General features: G+C 40.8%; 1 pseudogene; it reads left to right on the top strand.

Annotated features, from left to right (window-relative positions):
* LOC111176318 (large ribosomal subunit protein eL8-like) overlaps positions 1-17,076 on the top strand; it is a 189,542-nt pseudogene extending 172,466 nt beyond the window's left edge.
* The last annotated feature ends 7,416 nt before the right edge of the window (positions 17,077-24,492 follow it).

Below are 24,492 nucleotides of genomic sequence, written 5' to 3'. Positions count from 1 at the left end.
TGGGATTTTGCAGTTACTGCTACACAAAAGATGGTGTGAACCTCCTCACCCCTTGACATTCTACTTACCCATGTGACTTGCTTTAGCCAAAGAGATGTTAGTAGTAACTAGACATGTGGTTACATACTGAGGCCTGTTCTCTATTCTTCCATCACCAAGAGACAACAGGCCCTGGCTGATACCAAGAGAAGAATGAGAGCTATATGGTGTAGAGCCATCCTAGTGGAATTGGAACTTGAAACAGTTGTCTCAGCGGCCTCAAATTCATGAGCAAGAAATAAATGTTTATTGCTGTATGACACTGAGATTTTGAGGCTGTTACACAGCTATAGCTGACTGATACGAAGACAGACTTTATTTATTTTGCTGACAAAGCAAAAGACTTTATTGGGAAGGGGCTCTGGACAGAGAGCAGCAGGGTAAGGGAACCCTGGAGAACTGCTCTGCCATGTGGCTCATAGTCTCATGTTTTTTGGTAATGGGATTAGCTTTCTGAGTTGTCTCTGGCCAGTCATCTTGCTAGTGCCCATGTTGTAGGAAAGAAAGTGAAGCCAGAGAGGATGGCCATATCCCAGGTCTCAGGAGAGTCCCTGGGACGGCCACCAAGTGTGGCTTCTTGGCTTTGCACAGGAAAGAATTTAAGAGCAAGTCATAGTAAAGTGCAAGATTTATTCGGGGAGATACACACTCCATAGACAGAGTGTGGGCCATCTCAGAAGGCAAGAGGCCCCAGGGTATGGGATTGTCAGTTTTTATAGGCATGGGTAATTTCATAGGCTAATGAGTGGGAGGATTATTCCAACTATTTGGGGGAAAGGGTGGAGATTTCCAGGAATTGGGCCACCCCCCACTTTTTTGGCCTTTTATGGTCGGCCTTGGAACTGTCATGGCGCCTGTGGGTGGGTCATTTAGCTTGCTGATGTGTTACAGTGAGCGTATACTGAGGCTCAAGGTCTGGTGGAAGTCAGTCATCTGCCATCTTGGACCTAGTTGGTTCTAACCAGTTTATGTCATGTCCTCAATGGCTATGTCATTCTTTTAAAGGTTGTCCCCTGCCCCCTTCCTGTTTCATTCCCTCCGAAGAGATTTTACTCCCATATTCTTATGGGAAGCAGAGAGGCAATGGTCCATCTTCTGTAGCTGCTTCAGGGCTGAGTAGGGGTGTCGACTCTGCCCGTCAGGGAGTAAAAATCTCTGGATGCCTGATCTAGGGGACCCAGGGGCAGGACAGCTCCTTGTTTTAAGGTGGTATGGACTGGAATCCTCGCATAGCCGTCATCTTTTTTTTTTTTTTTTTAATGCCAACTATTTATTAGCAAGGAAAATGGAAGAAGGCTCTTCTGACAAAAGAAAAAATATTTTTCTAATAAAAGAGACATATTTACAATGAGTAAGAAATATCCAGTACCTGCCACATGAAGCCAATAGGAAAGTCCCAACAACTACCAGAGTGTCATTATTCCATGACCCCTTTACTTACAGAACAATTTTTAAATTATATATTTTGGCACATTATATAATATTGGCACACTACAATTGTGGAACAGTTGTAACTGCTTCCATAGCCTTCCTATGAATCTTCTTGAAGATGAATCACCGATGAAGCATCTGGACAACAGTAACTGTCTATAAATGACAGAAGACTTAAAAAGCACGGATTACAGTATAATTGATAAAAAAGCTTGGTTACTGTTGTGACATACAACATTTTAAGATAATTACTAGAACTATAGCATTATACCAGGACATATCCAAATTTTAGAAACTTTACATAATGTTTAGAATGTCTACATTAATAATGTTCATCCATAGAGTATATTTTACATAGGTTTATCACTCATGTGATAATGCTCTCCATGTAGTTTAACATACCAAATAATACTAGTTAAATATTTCTCTCTGAGGTGCCTCAGGGTCCCTCTAAACATCCCAAAGTTGGCTGGAAGTCAAAAGAACTTTAATTAAAATTTGATATTTGGGAAGTTTGTCCAAAAGTTTCAAAACATTTGGTTAAATAACATCATAGGTCACTGTGAGACAATACTTATTTTTTTAACCAAAGTTACAAGAGATCTCAAAAGCAAATACAGATCACTTAAAGGCAAAGAAACTCATACAATCTGTTATCAAAAGCAGCATAGCAAAAAAAAAAAAAGCAGCATTGCAAGAAAACTTTCTCTTAACAGAGAGACAAGAACCCAAGTCTTTTCTCAGCCCATTCCGAGCAAAATCCATTAATCCAACTAAATTTAATCCAATCTTAGAAAATCCTGATTGTGCACAACTTTTTTCCATTTTTTTTTTTCATTCCTCAAACCTTCTTTCACTGAAAACATATATCTCACTTAAAAGTTTTTTCACTTCGAGTTACTTTTCTTGTTGACAAATTTACAACAGATATAATAAGGTCTTATTTGACCTCTAGTAAACCTAGGTACAACAGAAGTATTATACTTAACATTGATGACTCTAAAGACATGTCTATATTAATCAAAGCAAGCGTAAGCCACCTTCAATACAAGGTATCAGTTTAGTACTGAATATTTTCCAGATGACATGAACCTGAAATTCATTCTGGCCAGATTATTTTCTATTTCTGAGTATTTATATAAGTGCTCAACTTCCTTTAAATCAATTAAATAGAGCTCTTTTACAAATTAATTTTTGGCAATACCATACATCTACAACATAGATGTATGGTATTGCCACATATAGATACATACGAACACACAAACAAACACAGAGACCTCATAGTTCCCATTCCAAAATTTCAGCCATGAGTCAGGTACAACAATGTAAAACCCATCAGTAACAAAAGAGGGTGGATTTAAATTGGGTTTCTGGCAGATGGAACAAATCAAGGTCACTTGTCTAGATGGCTAAACCCTTTTTACTAACATTTATGGAAAGGATGCTTAAGATTTCAATTTGTGTTTGACAAGTTCCACATCACCCCGTTTTTTCAAAATTTGTATTTTAAAAAGATGGCAGAGATAAGAGTTCCTGAAGAAAACCAGGTAGAACATTTGCATTTCAAAGGCATGGGAGGAGAAAGACAAGTTCCTCCTGGGATGACTTTGTTCCCCCTTTGTTCAATACTTATAAGCCCCTTAAGATAAATAAGGAAGGTTTGGGGAGAGGTAAAAGGATTGGTGGGCTTTGGATTATTTTTGGAACCACACCTCTGGTCCTATAAAGACTAGATTTTTAAAACAAGGACAGGCTTGGGGTTTTTTTCCCCCTCAAAGAATTGGGTGGCCACCTCAATGGTATTGAAGGACTGATATACCCATTCACCTATGTTGGAATGTTTTACTTTTCCTGATTTAGCTTAGGGGAGAAGGTCTCCCAAAAAATTCCTAACAGGTATGCTTAGTTTAGTCATGCCAGTAGCCTCCCATTTTGGTACTCTATTTTCAAACACTTTTGGGGTTCCTCCCTGGGTTTAAGAAATTGTTTAATTATGGCCCTCAGTCAGGTCTTTGATCTGTGGAGGCTTGCCTGCAGCCTCATGTGATCCCATTTCTAAAGGTAGTTGGACAATTTTTAGCTACCCCCCCCCTTTTTTTGTCCATTCCATTCCTAACCTGTAAGCACCCTAGGCTTGAATTTTATAAGCACAGAGAGTGGAGGCATTCATGGCATTACAGTGTCTGGATTTGTCCACTCAAAGGAAAAGAGATATTGGAAGTCTGGGTGCCGGGGAATGCAGAAGAAGGTGACATTTTAACACTGTGAACAAGTTTAACAGCCCATAGTTTAAGAACTTAGATTAGGGTGGAATGGAGACCTCCTCTGGCTTGGGACTGAGGTAGATTCCTCCGGCCAAGAGCAATTGTTTTCTAACCCATAAGGGTCTCCAGCTTGGACTGTTGTCTGGAATTTAGTGAGCAAGTCCCTTCCCAACAAGGGGACAGGGCACTCAGGCACGAGCAGAAAATGAAGTGCAAAGGTAAAATTTCCTAGCGAGCAGTGGAGGGGAGGGGTGAATCGCTCGGTTTTGGGCTTTCCATCAATCTCCATTATCATACGGAATTGGGAGAACAAAGGTCCAGGGAAATCAGCACAGAGCAGGCGCCCCCGTATCTAATAAGAAAATAATTCTCCTACCTGCCATGTCAACGGTTACCCAAGGCTCCTCCGGAGAAATGATCAGGTGTCCTTTGGGAGCCAGGGAGGGTCCCGGGCCCTGTCAGTCTTTGGTCCTCTCAGTCATCATCGATTTGGGAGCCCCAAGTCCCCTTTGGGACTGGGGGCAGTCCCATTTCCAGTGGCTCTCTCGTTTTCATATCGGGCAGGGTCTCAGTGGACTTTTCCCACAGAGGGAGTATTTGCCCTTCCTGTCGCCCTTCTGGCTGCACTGAAAACCGATCCTTTCTCAGTGAGACAGTGGCTCCGATCCAGGCTTCCTGGATCCTGTCCTCACCGTGGGTCTTCCCAAGGGATGGTAACCCTGAGGTGTTACCATCTGAGGTGGTGCAGGGGTAGAGCTGCCTCCAGTAATTGTGCTTTTAGCTGTTGTCCCTGAATCCATTTTGCCTCTTCAACACTATCTTTATTGTTAAATACTCCAAAGGCCAAATCCATGAGCTGATTCATGGTGGGCTGGGGTCTCCAGCTCCCCAGATGGGGCATTAGGGTTAAACAGTCCAGAAGACAGTGTCCCTGTCAGAATTGGGAGAGGTAGGAGTTCTCGGTTATGGACCCCAGGGAGGTGGACTCATAAGAGGATCATCTAAAACATCAGGCTCAGGACTTCCCTGGTGGCGCAGTGGTTAAGAATCCGCCTGCCAATGCAGGGGACACGGGTTTGAGCCCTGCTCCAGAAAGATCCCACATGCCGCAGAGCAACTAAGCCCACGTGCCACAACTACTGAGCCTGCACTCTGGAGCCTGCAAGCCACAACGACTGAAGCCCGTGCACCTAGAGCCTGTGCTCTGCAACAAAAGAAGCCACAGCAGTGAGAAGCCTGCGCACATCAACGAAGAGTAGCCCCAGCTCACCGCAACTAGAGAAAGCCCGCACGCAGCATCAAAGACCCAACGCAGCCAAAAGTATAAATTAATTTAAAAATAAATAAATAAATAAAACATCAGCCTCCTGTGGAGGAAGAAGGCACTTTGAAGAGATGTGAGCCAAGCACACCTGGCAGGAGTTCTTTAGACCTGGATTTTGGAATAGGGTCATGAACGTTTGGATGTATGGGACTTCCCCTCATTTACCTTCCCTTTTACAAAATAGGTCCAGCTGCAAGATGGTATTGTAATTCAGTGACCCTTTTTTTGGGGGGGGGGGCAGATCTCTTGGTCCCCTATTTTGTATTGGGGCCATGCAGTATTGCAAATAAAAATTAATTTTTTTCTTAAACCATCCTGTCTAAATTTTCCCCAGTTAGCTAATATGCATCCTAGCGGGGAGTCTTTTGGGGTGCTTGTAATTGCCCCCATTTCTTATTAGGATGTCTTGACAAGAGTCTGAGGGATCCTGGCGAGGTGGTAGTTATTTGTTCTGGCGTTCTCCCAGTGTCAACAGTGGGGTCCTTGTGAGCACCCGATATCTGCCTGGTCGGTGAGCCTGAGTAGGCCCCTTGGATTAGTCAGGGAAAGGAACCAGAGCCAGTGGGAGAAAAAGCAACCAGAGTTTCAGGGCCTAAATCCTTCAGAGAGGAAAAGAGGAGACCTAGGCCCTGAGCCAACTAAAGGGATTACCTTTATCACTGAAACAAAAGAAAGAGAAACAAATAGAGCCGAAGGGTAGGGCTTGAGTGCCACAAGGCAGTGATAACAATACAAGGCAAAAGCTCCCCTCAGGATATGGTCCTTGTGATGTTGAGGAGGGGCTACCTCTCCACAGACGTAAAAGGCAACACATAACCTACTGGTAAAGCCAGCAAGGAAGCTCAAGTATCAATAGACAGTCCAAGAAGTCAAGAGAGAAGTCGGAGGATATAAGAGAAATCCAGGAAAGGAGGGAAGGTGTGCAGCCAGGACGCTTCCCAGAATAGAAAGGAAGGTGTACAGCCATGACACTTCCTAGGCCAGAGATTCGAAAGCCCACTGAGAAAGGTGCTCGCCCGCTGCCTCCGCTCAGGGGTTGATAAAGTCCGCCTGTGACCTCCACAAGGGAAGTGCTCTCCCCCAACATCCTCTTGGGGGCGCAATGAGGCCATAAGCCCGAGAGCACTCGGGGAGGGACGACTGCAAATCTAGAGGAGGACTCAAGGAGTCCCCCCAACGTGGGCCCCCGACGTCGTTCCAGCGTCCCGGAACCGAACTGGGACTAAAAACAAGTAGGGAGGGGGAATTGGGCTCGAGGAGCCACAGAGGGGAAATTCACCCAACCGAGTTGTCAACACTTGTCACGTGGTCTTAATTTGGATGTCCGGTGGTCGTCTTGGTGGATCTTCTCAAGTCCAAAGAGACAGAGCAATAGGAGAATGAGAAAGATGGAGGGGAGAAAAGTCTTGGTCTTGGTGGGCTCCTTCCTGGCCAGAGAACTGGTCTTTGCCAGATCCTACTTGAATCTACATGGCTCAGGACAGGTCACAGCCACGCTCCAGAGAGGAGCCATAGCCTGACAGGAAGATCAAGATTATGCCCTTTGAGGTCCCAAGTTGGGCACCAGAAAAGATGTTGCAGGAAAGAATGTGGGGCTGGAGAGAAGGGTCACGTCCCAGGTCTCAGGCGAGTCCCTGGGACGGCCACCAAGTGTGGGTTCTTGGCTTCGCCCAGGGAAGAACTCAAGAGCAAACCATAGTAAAGAGAAGGAAGGTTTATTCAGGAAGATACACACTCCACAGACAGAATACGGGCCATCTCAGAAGGCGAGAGGCCCAAAGACAGACTTTCATGTGATATGATCGATCAACATGGACCACAAACACAACATTAGAAACTAGAGGATATTTTGTGAAACCTCAAACAAGCACAGTGTATTTCCTACATTCCTTGTTAATATAGGAAAATGATATATCTGAATAACAGAAAACAGAATATAGATAAAATTTCTTCACTTCCCCACCACTGCCACAATAAAAATAAATCTTACCTGACAGGACTTTGCATTTCACTTAGAAGACAAATTAACAAAGGAATAACAGCTATCTGAACTTCAAGGTTTTCAAAAAAAAGGGATGTTATTTGGGGGAGGTAGTTAACTCAATGAAATCTCATCATATAAACTCATTACAAATTCTTCCTGAGTAGACAATTTTGGTGATGCTATGTGGTTCTAGTCAAAAACAAAGAAGCAAAGAAACAAGTATTAATTTTTGAAATTTAAGATGATTTTTTGATACATAACTGAAATATTAGTTTCAAGTGTACAATACAGTGACTCAACATTTGTACATATTGTGAAATGGTCACCACAATAAGTCTGGTTGACAACCATCACCACACATAGTCACATTTTTTTCCATGTCATAAAAAAATTTTAAGATCTACTCTCTTAGCAACTTTCAAATATATAATGCAGTGTGCTTGATTATAGTCACCATGCTGTAAAGTACATCCCTATGACTTAATTATTTTATACCTACAAGTTTGTACCTTTTACCCATCTTCACCTATTCACCCACTCCCCATCGCCCACCTCTGGCAACAATCTGTCCTCTCTATCTACGAACACATGATGCCTCCAGCTTTGTTCTCAAGGTTGCTTTGGCTATTCAGGGTCTTTTATGGTTCCATACAAATTTTAGGAGTGTTTGTTCTATTTCTGTGAAAAATGCCATTGGAATTTTAATAGGAATTGCATTGAATCTGTAGATTATTTTGGGTAGTATGGACATTTTAACAATATTCTTCAATCCATGAGTACAGAATATCTTTCCATTTATTCGTGTCTCCTTCAATTTCTTTCATCAGTGTCTTATAATTTTCAGTGTACAGCTCTTTCACCTCCTTGGTTAAATTTTTTCCTAGGTAATTTTTTTTTAATTTTATCAGAGTATAGTTGATTTACAATGTTGTGTTAGTTTCAGGTATACAGCAAAGTGATTCAGTTATACGTATATTCATTCTTTTCCAGATTCTTTTCTCATATAGATCATCACAGAGCATTGAGTAGAGTTCCCTGTGCTCTACAGTAGGTCCTTACTGGTTATCCATCTTATGTATAGTAGTGTGTACGTTAATCCTAAACTCCTGATTTATTCGCCCCTCCCCATGTTTCCCCTTTGGTAACCATAAATTCATTTTTGTTGTCTGTAAGTCTGTTTCTATTTTGTAAATAAAGTTCATTAGTATCTTTTAAATTAGAGTCTACATATGAGTGATATCATATGATATTTGTCTTTCTCTGACTTACTTCACTTAGTATGATAATCTCTAGGTAATTTATTATTTTTGTTGTGGTTGTAAATAGAATTATTTTCTTAATTTTTCTTTCTGATAATTTGTTACGAGTGTGTAGAAATGCAACAGATTGATATATTCATTTTGTATCCTGCAACTTTACTGACTTCATTTACTAGTTCTAACAGTTTTTTTGTGGGGGTCTTTAGAGTTTTCTATATATAGTTTCATGTCATCTGCAAGCAGTGACATTTCTACTTCCTTTCCCATTTGGATGCCTTTATTTCTTTTTCTTGCCTAATTGCTGTGACTAGGACTTCCAGTACTATGTTGAATAAAAGTGGCAGGAGTGGAAACCTTGTTTCTGATCTTAGAGGAAAAGCTTTCAGCTTTTCATCATTGAATAGGATGTTAGCTGTGGCTTGTCATATATTGGCCTTTGTTATGTTAAGGTATATTTCCTCTATACCCACTTTGTTGATAAGAACCATTGTTTGAAAGGACTAAGGAACTTAAAAACCTAACAATTCTAATGGCTTTCTCTATTTAATGAAGCTTGAGATGGGAACATTCTCTAAATAGGAATAAAGAGCAAATATCTATTCAATTTACTCTTTCTTTTTAATAAGGGTGGTAGCAGTCTTGCATCATTGGGTTCTGGAATCCTTTTTCCAAATCTTAATAATGTATATGATTGTTATAAGTGCAAATACAAGCCTGAAGACAAGTAATTAGTAGGTTTATATAATAACCCAACCAGATTGAATTTGAGATTGCCTCTGGTTTATAACAATTTCCGAAACAAAAGTGAGTAAAGGGATTTTAAATTCCAAAAGAACTAGAAATTCAAGTTCAAAGGCACCTTACTGACACTTGTTTTAAAACTACTGAATCTCAGCAAGTCACTTATTAAAGGTCACAGTTTCAATTCTAACAGAGGTTACAACAGGACTGACCACCACTATGTAATAATGTCTCTATAGTATTTGTCTTCTCCTGTCAGGAAGAATTATTCATTCTTTATTCATTCAGCAAATATTTATGAACTGTTTCTGTTATACCATTGGTTCTTCTAAGTCATAGAAATACTGAGATGAATAGTTTACATTTCTGCACTCAAGGAGCTCACAGTTAGTGGGGGAGCCACACAAGAGAACCAGCCACCACAACAGAACACCAGTAGGTTGTAATCCATGAGTGCACAGAGGAGGGCAGCCAGCTGGGTCAGGAGAGGCCATCCAGAAGAACTGACACATGGAACTTGGTCTTGAACAATAGATGGCAGTTAGCCCAACAGGAGAGGACATTCCGGGGAAAAGGTACATCACGTTCAAAGGCAAAGCAAGGAGAGTATGGAGTATCTGGGGAACGACAAGTAGTTGAGTGTGTACATACTTGGCAGTGGGGGAAGATGAGGCAAGAAAATCATATAGGGCCAGATCAGAAAAGAATTCCCATGCATGCTAAGGACATCCCAAAGACTGACTCTTGAAAGAGGTGAAAGACCAGCCTTGGGCCAACAAAGAACAGAATTTAATTGTGACACTACAAAACCATATTTAAGCCTATGGCATCCAGGGTATTATTACTCTTTAAAAAATAGATTTGTGTCAAGATTCAGAAGGAATCTCATTTCTAGCCAAGTTTACCAAGGGCAACATGATTCCATCAGCTGATTCTAATTAGACCTACACCTGCATTTTACATAGGAGTGGACCTTTGAGGACTAAGGAGCCAGTCTTCCTTCAAAATAATCAAACAGTGCCCATTAGCTATGGACAAAGGGTGGAGCCGTTTGGCACAAACTTGAAGAGGGTAGTCTGTAGAGAAAGGGGAAGCCTGTGAGCTGGACAAATATGATAGCAAGTGTCCTGATGATTATAAAACTAGAGGCAAAGCCAAGGCCCAAACCCAGGTCTCCTGTTTCCAAGTCCAGTGCTCTTCCCATCATTTCCTTCTTCTTGCTAGAGAGGCAGTAAAATGTAACCAGCATAGCTGAAAATCCACTGACTCTAAGTTCAAGTTCTAATTCTGCCACTTTTAAGTTTCCTTGTCATTAGCAACTGCCATAGAACTCAGCATCCTCATGGGTGAAATGAATGGGTTTGGGCCCAGATCCATGCTTACAACACCACTTATCTGGCATAGCAACGAGGTAGTAACACCTCTGATTGTGAGTGAGTTCTCCCTTCACCCTATTCCTTGAGGAATATAAAAGAGGAGCCTTCCGCTCAGAAAGGTCATGTGCTCACTGGCAGCCAGTGGCAGCAGCCTTAGATGCTAGAGCTCCACGTACCTTGTACTAGGAAAAAAAGAGTCCATTGTTTAAAAAGGAAGAAGAAATGAGCAAGTTTGTAAAGCACTAGCCTGTATGATCTCTAAGGTGACTTCTAGCTAAAAATAATGAACCTTATAGTATTGGGAAGATATGGGAAAATTAGGGGATGATTGAATCTGAGTTGATTCTCACTGAGTGCTATGTGCCTGGCACTATGCTAAAGGTTTCCTACATATTAGTTCATTTATCTTCACAGCAGCCCTGGAGGTGGCTATTATATCCATTTTACAGATGAGAAAACAGAGGTGAAGAGAAGTTGAATAACTCACCCAAGATTACCCAGTGAATAAGGGTGGGAGCTGAGATTTGAACCCCACAGATCTCACTCCCATTGGAAGACCATTAATGTGGCCCTTATAATTTATTAGGTGACCACAGTACCCTAAAGAAGATGTGTCAAGCTTTCACTGGCCATGAACCCTCTCAGGTAAATGTAATTCTGTAGAACCCCAGAGTCAGATCACCTTATGTTCATTCTGATGTCTGTACAGAATTTTTTTCCAAATCCAAAGCCTGGAACTATCTTCCACGAAGAAACAAGCTAATATAGCCTGGCACCCGATTCCTCACCTGTAAAATAGACATAACACTTCTGAAGGTTGTACTAGAAATAAAGCTAAACCCTTATCAAAGCACCTAGCTGGCACATCACCTCCACAAATGATAGTTTCTGGGCTGATACATCTCCATTTGTCCTTCTGAACAACAATGAGCCAGAGGAAAATGGGAAGTAACATAATACTCAACAAGAGGGAAATAGCTAAGTAAATTATACTGCGTCAAACTCAGTGGGATATTAAGAAGCCATTTTAAAAGATAAGTATGAAGGCCATAACAAACTTTAAAATGTTTAATGTAAAAATACACAACACAATTCTAGATTTACCCTGAGTGTAATTACATACATAGGCTGCACTGAAAAGACTTAACAGAAAAATAAAAGTAGAGTAGTAAGATTGTGAATTTTTGGATAAATATTCATTATGGTGCTCAACATCATTAGTTATTGGGGAAATGCAAATTTAAACTACACTGAGATACACCCACCCCAACACCAAAATTAAAGGACAGATAAAACCAAGTGTTGAAGAGGAGCTACTGGAACTCTCATACATTACTATGGAAGGATAAATTCTTCCACCAGTTTGGAAGCCATTTAGCAGTATCTACCAGGCTAAATAGAGTTATGTCCTATGACTTGGTATTTTCATTCCTGGGTATAACTCCAACAGAAATAAGTGGCTGTCTTTACTAGAAGACAAGTATAAGAACATTCATGGCAGTATTATTCGAAATAGTTCCTCAAGGCAGAAACAACCCAAAGGTCCATCCACAGGAGAATGGATAAATAAATGTAGTGTATTCATACAATGGAATACAACACAGCAATGTAAAAGAACAAATTACTGCTACACAAAACAAGGATGAATCTCACAGACATAATGTTCAGCAAAAGAAGCCAGAATCCCATTTATTTGAAGTTCAAAAACAGGAAACACTAACCTATGGGGATAGACAGAGGCCAGAGGTGTGGTTTTTGGGGGATCCTGGGGGTATTGATTGGAAGAGAGAATAAGAAAGCCTTCTGGTATGCTGGAAATATTCTAAACTTAATCTAGGTGGTGGTTACACAAGTATATAAAATTCATTGAAGATTTGTATACTTTGGTGTTACATAAGTTTCGCCTCAATTTTAAAAAAACAAAAAATTATTAATATTAGTAGCATTCAGTTTTTAATAAATTGAAATCAGACAAAAATTTAAGATAAAATCTGCTTGACTTTCTCTCCTCTCTCTTTTCCCTTGAAGTTTCTTGAGTTTGGAGAATTACCTGATGTACTCAGTGGGAATACATTTCTAAAACAGAAACAGATGGCCATTTTAAAAATATTATGCAAAGCATAATGCAGTTAAATCAATTTTTGATCTTTTTTTTTGTTTTCACTTTATGACATTGGACAATCTTTTCTTCTCCAGCTCCTTCTGAGCTGTAGTTTGTCCACTTGTAAAAAGGATGAGAATTTTCGGTGCCTCATTTGAGCAATAAGAATTTGTGAACAAAATCCTGCTAGCACTCAAAAACTTTTGGATGTTTGGGGGAATATTTAGAATATGTGATGTGGACTTAGATGTGTTGGTAGATTCCTTTATAGTTAACAAGATTCTTTTTGTTGCAAACATTTCTCCTTTTTTAACTTCTATCTTTTGAGTATATACTGTATTCTTAAACAAATTCTGAGAAGTTTCTGACAATTTAGTTTAAGTCACTGATATACTAGACTCGAGCTTTGCCTCTCCTGGAGTAAAATTCATGTTGAATGGAGTTCCAAAGAGACACATCAAACTCCAAATTGTAGCTTATCAGGGCACTTTAGGTAGCTTTGTAGATGGGGCAAGAGGCTTATCTGCAGAAATCCTTTCCCTGTGTACTGAGGACTTATCTTTTCAGGGTCAACCCCACATGTTCTTGGATCCCAGAATCTCTGTCTGAATCCACCCCACCGCCTTCCTGACCTCCTTCCCTTCCAGATATCTGATGGTTGGGGCATCCCCTGACTGCAGTGACTTCCCCCATTACTACTTGTTATGACTTAAAATGGTTCCAAAACAGTGTCACTACCCATCTCTGTAGCAAATCCGCCTTACATCACATCACCTGTCTACAAGATAAAGAACACAGCTACCACCAGTTCTGCTAATGAAATGTGTCTTCCCCATGTGGGAAAAGACAACCCTGGGAGCTTCTCCCCCATCTCTGGGAGGCTCATGCTCCCCGGCCTTCCTCCCACACTTTTCTACCTGGCATCCTTCAGGTCTAGAAATCTCCATCCCGCCCTCAGTGCACACCACTGCTGCTTCCCACATTATGGGCATTCAGTTCATTCACCATATGAACTGAAGTCGGAATAATGGCATTTAGAATTCCACACTGATTTGCTATTAAAAGGGATCTAGGCCCGTGTCCCTTGGGAACAAGAGTTGATTTTTATAGGTTACCATGAATATATCAGTACTGAATTAATTTAGAATTTCCAAAGTTTAAAAAACTCACATCTTTCAAATAACTGTGACCACAACCATAAAAGTCAGACCACCAGATTAAGAGACAATAATCAAGGAGTGGAAGTGATGATTTTCAATCCCACAGAGCCTTTTACACAGCAAAAAGAGTCTGAGCTGAAAACAAGATTTACACGTTACCTATTTCCGTGTTTCTTTTCCTCAGACACCACATGGGCAGCTGACCCATTTCCCTGTCAGAAGCAATGACATGAGGCTTTATGTGATATTTTTCTACATCTGCAGGTTTGAAAATAAACAACTTTGAAAACCTGCAGCTCAGCACTTGGCACTTTACCAGAACTTTCCCAACTCCCAAAAGCCAGATCTGTTTTTTATTCCACTATGGAGTGCCTCATTTATCTTTCTAGGAGAAAATATACTAAAAACTAGAAAATTTGGTTCAGAGGATATATAATGGACACTTAAAACAATCATATAATAGTTCTTATGAAAAGCATATCAGGCCTAGGTTTATTTATATATATGTATATATATATATATATATATATATACCATGTAGATAGATTTGTATTTATATTATCTATGTATATATAAATATATATAGATAGGTATATTATATACAGATATATTTATATAATCTATTGATATATATATAGTCTACTGCCCCAATTTTTATTCTTTTCTATCTCTTCATTAGTAGATTAATAAGAGGTTGGGTAAGAGAGAGCAACAGAGCTAAAACAGAGACAAAAGGCCAGTCTCTTAGTACAATTACTTACAGAATCCTGAGGATAAATTTCATAGTATAGCTAACATCATACCTTTATTCAAAGGGGACAAAAAGGGCTGGTGCTGTCTTTATAGCACATGAGAAATTCATTTTTCCTCAGCAAAAAGAAAAGTGATAAAAATTGATTTGATCTGCTCCTTTCAATTAAGAAAAAAATCTACTATGGTGGAAACATTCAATATTGCGGTCATATTACAAATGTTGAAATCTAGAAGTACAGATTTAAACTGCCCTTGAGTGGTCAGATTTATTTCTCTAAGAATAAGCTGGAAAACCCCTGTACAAATGTAAACCATCATGTGACTCGGTGGCAAAAGGCCTGACACGGGACCTGTTGATTTGAAACATGTATATATATTATGTTGACCAAAACTTTAAATGCTAGCAAAATGTTTTAAAGTGTTTAAATCACAAGCCAATTATCATTTCCAGGTAGGCCTGAAAAATGGGGCACGTAACTGTTTGTGCCATCCGCTTTGTCAGTGGCAAAGGCTCTCCTCCGTGAGTGTCTGAAAGGGCCCCCTTTGGTGAAACAGTTCACCCAGGCCTTGGGGTGGGAGGGGTCCAAATGGCTATTCAACTGCTTCAGCTGGCCCAGGAGCCCAGCCCAGAGACAAAACAAAAGCAGAAGCTGTTGTCCCAGCTGGAAGAAAGCCACCCACGAAGGGGAAGTGCCCACTGAGACCGCCTGTCCTTTGAGCAGGTGTTAATGTTGTCCCCACCTTGTGGAGAACAAGAAGGCTCAGAAGGTGGCAACGGCACACTTGTGGACCCCACTGAGCTCGCTGGCCTCCTGCCTGCCTTGGGCCATGAAAGGGGAGCTCCCGAGTTCATTCTCAAGGGAAGGGCCAGGCTGAGATGTCTCATCTTCAGAAAGACTCTTCGCACAGGTTAACTCGGAAGACAGAGGAGCTCTAGCTAAGCTGGTGGAAGCTATTAGGACCAGTTATAATGACAGATATGCAGAGATCCACCATCACTGTGAGGCAATATCACAGGTCCAAAAACAATCTGTGGCTCTCATTGCCAAGATGGAAAGGCAAAGGCTAAAGATCTTGCCACCAAACTGGGATAAAAGCACAATGCTAACTTTTCTGTACATAAAAATAAAAATGATCCTTCAAAAAAACCTCAACCTCATAACAGTATCTTCGCTCTCCAAATTCCCATAGTGCTACTATACCCTAGAACACACAAACTCACGCATGTTGTTTTTTTAATTGAGTTAATGTGAGTGATGTGTCTTCTCTAAGTTATAATCTACAATTTATAATCTCTTCAAGTCTAGAAAACGTTCTTTGTTGCTCCACCTTGTATTTTAGTTACTTGGTACCTGTCCTAAACCTCTCCTACCAGACTATAAGTTTATTGAAGGGAGGAAGTGTATGCTACTCATCTTTGGGCTGAACGGATTTAGGACTAAGATCATTTTGTTGTTGATGTTGTTGTTTATATCGTCAAAGCTCCTAGGACAGTTCTGCTCACCCAGTAAGAGCATGGCAGCAAATGAGCAATGCCTAAATAGGGCCCCCAGGAACGCCACCGTGTGCCCACATCTACATCAGATATCAATCTCCCTGCCTCTGGGATTATCGCAACACTACAAGTGGTGAATGGGTTAGTAGTTCTATCATGGTTGTAACCAAAATTTCAGTGGCTTCTCAAGGCAAAAGTTTCTTTCCGATTTATAAAATGTCTGAAGCAGCTGCTCTCCTTGACATGGTGACTCAGTGCTGGAGGTTGCCTCCCTCTGTGACTCCTCTATGTCAAAATGGTCACCACCAAAGGGAAGAAGATTATGGAAACCTAGACTTGTTTTTAATTGCCTTGGACCAGAAGTGACAAAAGTCCCTTTTGCTCATGGCCCATGGCCTAATCTAGACACCTGGCCCCAAGTCAATTAAAAGGGAGACTGAGAATTAGGGAAGTCCATGGAATATTTGGTGAGTATTGCTGGCTCTGCCATACCACTGAATTTTAAAAATGAACCAGGGGATCAGTTAAGGAATGCCACTTATGCAGAGAGATGTCTGTACCAACAAGGTACACGACGATGATGTAATGTTTCATCGTATCATTGAAACAAGAGCTCCACCATTTTTATATACAATATGATCTAAGTTTATGAATTTACTTTTACCATTTTCAAGGAAAGCAAGTCCAATAAGAAAATGTGTTTTCTACTTCATATAAAGCAATGAGGTGTTATGATTTGGCTTTGGAAGAAAGTTCTTAAAATAATATATCAGGCTCATCTGTTGAGGCCCTTCTGCTGCAGCTATTGCCCAGTTTGCTATCTCTTATAATAGTAACCAGCTTTGAGGCCAAAATAAACCCTCTAGTTGTTCTCTAGAACACCCCATCTGCCTCATCCTTCAACACAAGTAGTGCTTCCAGAGCTCTTAATGGCTATGTCAGTGCACACTATAAATCAATTGTCACGTGGCTTCATTCCATCCAGGCTAAAAAGATGTGCTCATTTCGTCTCTGTTGTAAGAATACTTGAATTTTTTTAATTTCATACAGCAACTTTCTTCATATCACTAGCTTAAAGATCATCTTTGGGATGGTAAACAAAAATTCTCTAAAAACATTCCTTTAGGATCAAAATAATACCAGAAGAGAATAATCACCAAAAAAACAAAAACAAAAACAAGTTTTGCATCTTTTAACAAATGCATTTATTCTATTTATATGTACACAATAATCATGATAGCCCTTTTCTTCATTCACTAGGGGAAAAAAAGGAAAAGACCTATTTTTTGTAACTTATAAATAATATTTTATAACTTATAATTCTGATAACTCCTTAAAGGCTGTGACCAAAATAAAAAGGTTATAATAATTACATTGGTATTCTCCCAATATTAGAAACGTTTTGAAATACAAAGGTAAAAACAATCAGAGAATGACATGAAGTTACCCTTTTTCCTCTTATTCTCCCTAGAGATACAAATGGAATTTCTGTTCTTCTAGAATCTCTCCCATGTGTTTTATTATGGTATCACATTCAAATCAAAGAACTAAGGCTGGGAAATGCCAACAGCCGGCAAAGGTACCAAAGAGAAGTTATTCTCTTCCTGAAATTTTTGCAATCAGGACCCGTTAAGAAATGATTACCCAGAATCAGAGCAAGGTGAAAACACACACACACACACAGTCTAATTTAACATGTATACCCTACAAAAAATGTCCAATATATCTATGTGGTCTCTTATTTTTTTTACTTGATTCACTCACTGTATCAGTTCAGATGCTTTGGTGTTAATTGGAGAAAACAGAATCCGCATTGTCTTAAAAAATAGGGAATTAATTGGCTCATGTAATTACTAAGTCTAGAGCAGTGCCTCCCAAACTATCAGTGGTGAAGGACATTTGGTGGTGATGTATCGTTTTTCTTTTTTCAATCCAGTGCAGATTGCTACATGGTCCTAATGCACAAGACTTGTACACAGATGGCACTACTTGTAACTCTTCTCTTTGTTGGACAGCACTCAAACTGGTCAACTACACAAATTCACTTGTCACACGTTGAGCTGTCATGGCAATGTCAAATCACTACAAACGTCTCTAAACATTTACTCTCAGCTTCTTTATGTCATCGCAGAATGTAACAAACAGTTCACCCTACATTCTGAGTAGCACTGCTCTAGAGAAAGGGTAGGTATCGGCATGATTCTTGCTCCATTGCACTGACATTCTCTAGGTTGCCCTCCTCTGTGTTCCAGCTGCTTTGGGGGCTGGTCTGGCAGTGTATGCAGGGGTTCCAGTCTATATATGACAACATCCAGAAGGAAGAGAGGGTCCCTTCAAGAGGAACCAAAAAGAGCAAAGGAGATCTGTCTCAGGAAGCCCTAGAAAATTTTCCACACATCTCATTGTCTTTAATTGAGTCACATGCCTGTTCCTGAACCTATCACAGTCAAGAAAGATGGCATTACTTTTGGAGCAATTAGGCCCACTCCTGGAGCTGGGGGGGGGGCTCCATTCCTGGGGCACATGGGTTGCATGGGAGAAATAGTCTTAGAAATAAAATTGGGTTTGTGTGGTAAAGGATGGAGGGAGGAACGGATGCTAAGTAGGCAATCACCAATGTCGGAACCATCTGAGCTACACTATTTGCATAATTAATAGTCAAGTGAAAGGTATAATTAAATAATCATTAACAGTAGCTATGTATTGGGCTTGGGCATGCAGAGAGCCTGGCCTGCCCTAAAATTCCAAGCACCTGGGGAAGGGACTTTGTTGACTCAGCTCTCTCTAAATGTCTGTGGCCAAGAGACAGGATTTCATAGAATAAATCTGGCTGCTTAAGAGAGAAGGTGTTTAAGGGATGGGGCGTGTGGAGGGCCACCCTGATGGATTTGGGGGAGGGAATTTCCCCCGGGAATGGGAAATCGTGTGAGCTGGACAGATGCCACATAAAGTGTGTCCTGAAGTAATTTAAAAACTAACTCCATAACTCCCTGTTCCTTAACTTCCTTCCAAAAAGTACAGTATGGGAAAAAAGAGTAACTTTACAATAGAAAAACCTGACCAACACTCCTTCAGCCAGATGCTCAAGGTCAACATCAACAGTCATAAATTGTTAATTAGTAGGTAACCTTGATAGGATGTGACGAAGATGGTGCTTTATCTCTGTGATCTTCTTCCCAGGATCCCCACACCCCAGTAAACTCATGAGAAAAATATGAAACAAATTCTAGTAAAGGGGCATCCTCCAAACTACCAGTACTCTTTCAAACTGTCAAGGTTATCAAAAATAAGAAGAGCCTAAGGAAACGTCACAACCAAGAGACACCTAAAGAGACATGACAAATAAATATTAAGTGATACCCTAGATGTAACTCTACAGCAGAAAAATATCATTAGATAAAAACTGAGGAAATTTAAATAAAGTATGGGCTACAGAAAGTAGGATAGGGCTTACCTGAGGCTGGAGGGTAATGGGAGTTATTGTTTAATGGGTTCAGAGTTTCAGTTCAGGATGATGAAGACGTTCTGGTGATGAATAGTGATGACGGTTGCCCAACAATGTGGATGTACTTAATGCGAGTGCACTGCACGCTTTAAGTAAATTTTATGTCACACATAGTTTACCAAAATAAAAGTAATCATAATAAAGTATGATATGTGTTATTTGTGTGTGTGCTTTTTAAAAAATTTTTATTTTATATTGGAGTATAGGTGATTTACAATGTTGTGTTAGTTTCAGGTGTACAGCAGAGTGATTCAGTTATACATATACATGTATCTATTGTTTTTCAAATCTTTTCTCATTTAAGTTATTACAGAATATTGAGTAGAGTTCCCTGTGCTATACAGTAGGTCCTTGTTGGTTATCTATTTTATATATAGTAGTGTGTCCATGTCAATCCCAAACTCCCAATCTATCTCTGCCCCCCACCCTTCCCCCTGGTAACCATAAGTTCGTTCTTTAAGTCTGTGAGTCTGTTTCTGTTTTGTAAATACGTTCATTTGCATCATTTTTTTTTAATTCCACATACAAGCGATATCATATGATCTTTGTCTTTCTCTGTCTGACTTACTTCACTTAGTATGATAACCTCTAGGTCCATCCATGTCACTGCAAATGGCATTATTTCACTTTTTTTAATGGCTGAGTAGTGATATGTGTTATAATGGTGGTAATACTCAGTTTAGCAATAGGTTTTATAAGTATCAGATGTGTTCTCTATTCTCAAGGAACTCCAGTATATGTTGAGCATCAATAACAATGTGATGTAACTCTGAGTGAAGGCTCAGGAAGTGTTGGTTAGTCGAGAACAGGGAAGCTTTCCCCCCAAAACAGTGTAACTTGAAATCCTTCTAGAAGAAAGAGAAGAATGTGACTGAGAGCCGGTGTTGGTAGAGAAAGGCAACATTTGATCCAACAACACTCTGGGAAGAACTAGGCTTCTAACTGATTTTGAATTTGATCTGCTTGAGTTGGACTAGCCTTGTGGTTGCCACCACCTCACCCACGGCTTTGTAAAAAAAACACTTCCCTGAATTACCCAGATTTGAGTAAGCCATCTGTGTCTTGTTGGGACCCTGATTGGTGCATGGAATTACATTAAAAGCCACCAAATTTGGATTCAGCGTTGGACAAAATTAAAAAGGAAACTATAGGTAACATGATATTTGATGAGAAACTTTTGGAAGAAATAATATGTGGACATATAATTCGCTAACTGAAGAAGATGTTGGTTAATATCCTTGTTGGTAAGATGAGAGGACAGAGATAGTAGGTAGAGGTCAGCCTGTCAGAGCAGAGAGCAGGAAGAAAAAGAGTAGAAAGTGTATCTGGAAAGGCAAAGGGAAGCTATCTGGCATGTTCCACAAGAAAAACACTTGTATGTGAGTCGTGTCAATTGGGATACTTTGGGCTGTAATGAATAGTAGACCCAACTAATAGAAGTTAAAATAAGGGATTTATTATTTTACAGTAAGTCCAGGGGGAAAAAAAGGCAGTTTCAAGGCTAGGTAAATCCATGATTCCATGATGTCCTCAAAAGCCAGGGGCTTTCCATCTCACTGGCAGGAGAGTAAGGTCTCCTCTCTGACCACAAGATGGCTGCAGACGTTCCAGATGTCACACACCAACCCAACAACATCTAATCAAGAATAAGAGCGTTTGGGGCTTCCCTGGTGGCGCAGTGGTTGAGAATCTGCCTGCTAATGCAAGGGACATGGGTTCGAGCCCTGGTCTGGGAAGATCTCACATGCCGCGGAGCAACTAGGCCCGTGAGCCACAACTACTGAGCCTGCGCGTCTGGAGCTTGTGCTCTGCAACAAGAGAGGCCGCGATAGTGAGAGGCCCGCGCACCGTGATGAAGAGTGGCCCCCGCTTGCCACAACTAGAGAAAGCCCTCACACAGAAATGAAGACCCAACACAGCAAAAATAAATAAATTAATTACTAAAACTCCTACCCCCAACATCTAAAAAAAAAAGAATAAGAGTGTTTGTGGGGGAGTTCCCTGGTGGTCTAATGGTTAGGATCTGGTGCTTTCACTGCCGTGGCCCAGGTTCAATCCCCGGTTGGGGAACTGGGATCCAGCAAGCCATGCAGCACGGCCAAAAAGAAAAAGAGAATAAAAGTGTTTTGCCCCCATGGTTTTCATTTTTAGTGAGGAAAATTCTTCCCCAAACTCTCCAAGTAGGACACCCTCAGATGTCATTAGCCAGAATTCAAGCTTAAACCATTCCCTAGCAATGTGATGAGCCATTCTCTTAAGTTCATCATGATTGACCTCTGGGATTGGGAGGGAGCCACAGATTCAGGGCTTGGTCAGCAAATAAAAGGATGGGAATTTCTGAGGGCTGTTATCTAACATGCCTATCTCAGGAGAGGATAATATAACATTCTTTCCTCAAAAGAGAGGCTTTCTTGTAGCTTCTCGATCCCCAAAGTCAAAGTAAAACTTTTTAGTGAGAGGAAAATTTGAAATTTCTCTTCTTCTCTGCATCCTGGCCTTTAAGAAAGTGCATGATGGGGTTTTTTACTTAATCGTCTCCTGCTTCCATTCATTCATTCACCACATATGTGTTGAGAACTTAATATGTGTCCAACTTTGGGGATATAACAAAAGATAAGACAAAGCCCCTGAATTCTGGAGGCTCACAAGCAATGTCAAGAGAGTGACAGTGGAAAACACTCTGTGTATGGAGGAAGGGCAGGTGAATGCAGTCAAAGAATGGGCAAAGGTGGCCAGGAGCTACCTTCCACTCTGGAGAGCTGGGTGGGGCATTGGCTGTAAACAAAACAGAGAGACAGGAGACAGTTGTTTACAACTTATTTTAGACTCTGAGTTTATTTTTTTTAATTTTTTAAATTTATTGACGTATGGTTAATTTATAATGTGTTAATTTCTTCTGTACAGCAAAGTGACTCAGTTATAGTATACATATATATTCTTTATTATGTTCTTTTCCGTTATGGTTTGTCACAGGATACTGAAGATAGTTCCCTGTGCTATATAGTAGGACCTTGCTCTTTACCCATCCTATATATAGTAGTTTGGTTCTGCTAATCCCAAACTCCCAATCCATCCCTCCTGGATCCTCCCTCCCCCTTGGCAACCACAAGTCCATTCTCAGTGTCTGTGAGTCTGTTTTTGTTTCGTAGATATGTTGATTTGTGTCGTATTTTTTTATAGTTTTTTTAAACGATTTATTTATTTTTGGCTGCATTGGGTCTTCATTGCTGTAAGTGGGCTTTCTCTAGTTGTGGTGAATGGGTTTCTCATTGCGATGGCTCCTCTTGTTAAGGAGCACAGGCTCTAGGCACGGGGGCTTCAGTAGTTGTGGCACATGGGCTCAGTAGTTGTGGCTCACGGGTTCCAGAGCACAGGCTCAGTAGTTGTGGCGCACGGGCTTAGTTGCTCCGCAGCATGTGGGATCTTCCCGGACCAGGGATCGAACCCATGTCCCCTGCACTGGCAGGTGGACTCCTAACCACTGCGCCACCAGGGAAGTCCCTGTGTCATATTTTAGATTCCACATATAAGTGATATCATATGGTATTTGTCTTTCTCTTTCTGACTTACTTCGCTCAGTATGATCATCTTTATGTCCATCCGTGTTGCTGCAAATGGCATTATTTCGTTCTTTTTGATGGCTAACATTCCATTGTATATATACACCACATCTTTTTTATCCATTCATTGTCAATGGACATTTAGGTTGTTTCCATGTCTTGGTTATTGTAGATAGTGCTGCTATGAACATAGGGGTGCATGTATCTTTTCAAATTATAGTTTTGTCTGGATATATGCCCAGGAGTGGGATTGCTGGATCATATGGCAACTATGTTTTTAGTTTCTTAAGGGATCACCATACTGTTCTCCAGAGTTGCTGCACCAATTTACATTCCCACCAACAGCGTAAGAGGGTTGCATTTTCTCCACACCCTCTCCAGCATTTGTTATTTGTAGACTTTTTAATGACAGCCATTCTGACAGGTGTGAGGTGGACTCTGAGTTTAGAAGGGAGATGTAAAGCCCTTACTAGGGTAAGAAGTAACAGGGAAGCAGGACAAAGCTTCTCTAGATGAAGGTTGTGTGGTTGACAGAAGCCGTCCCTGAGCTGGATCTCAAGGACCTGATTGGAGTGGTGATGACTCATGAAGAAACCTCCTCCTAACAAAGCAGGGAGGGTCATGGCAGAACATCCCAGCCAAGGGATACCACAGAAGCAAAGGCTCGAAGGTGAGACTTCAGAGCCAAATGCGTACACATGCAAGATAAACCTCCCTTGGAGTAGAAGTCTGTCATTACAGAATAGTGGGAAATGGGATCTAGGACTACGCCACACACAATGCTTCCTAAATGAACAATGCTAATGATGACTGTAAAGATGACGACGACAATGATGGTGACAATGATGACACCCTGATTGATGACTGTGGTCACTTTTATAAGCCTGGTGGTTAGTGTAGGTCTTCCCTCGACTACTCTTACAGTGCCACCTACAGGTAAACTTGGGAGCGGCTTGACCCTTTTTATCGCTTGACCCATAAACCCTGAAAACTTCTTTGGTGCTTTTCCAGCGGGATGTTGTTAAATATTTAGCTAAGGATTTGCCGTTGGATTTTCAACCATATCAACAGGCGCACTACCATCCTGTTTGAAAGGCTCCCACTTCAGAAACTTGCACCACTCCACAAGTTAATGAGCTTTTCTGTACATAGCTTCTTCCAGTGTATAATTACTGGCCTGGCTTAATATTATTTTAGGATAGTGTCAGCAGCTAATTGTGGCGCAGTCTGAATGCTCTGAAACGAGCTCGCCTGAGTATGGGAATAGCTCAGCAAATTTAGGGCTGTGTGTGCATCATTTTTTCAAGTCCATTGTTCAGCAGGACACTGAACATGGCAGATTAATGGTGGAGTCCAATTCAAAGGGCAAGTGACTGTGGAATCTGACCTGCCTCACATTTCACTTTGAACTTCCTAAACTGCTCATTCCTCGGTACCTACTTGCCATACTCAACTACCATTGGATACTTGAGTTGACCTAGGGGTCAACTAGGGAAGCCT

This window comes from Delphinapterus leucas, chromosome 18 (genome assembly GCF_059928025.1).
Source record: "Delphinapterus leucas isolate spDelLeu-1000000601 "Yukka" chromosome 18, BTC_Dleu_Yukka2, whole genome shotgun sequence".
Taxonomy (NCBI): Eukaryota; Metazoa; Chordata; class Mammalia; order Artiodactyla; family Monodontidae; genus Delphinapterus; species Delphinapterus leucas.
This window is presented reverse-complemented; position numbering and strand designations above follow the sequence as displayed.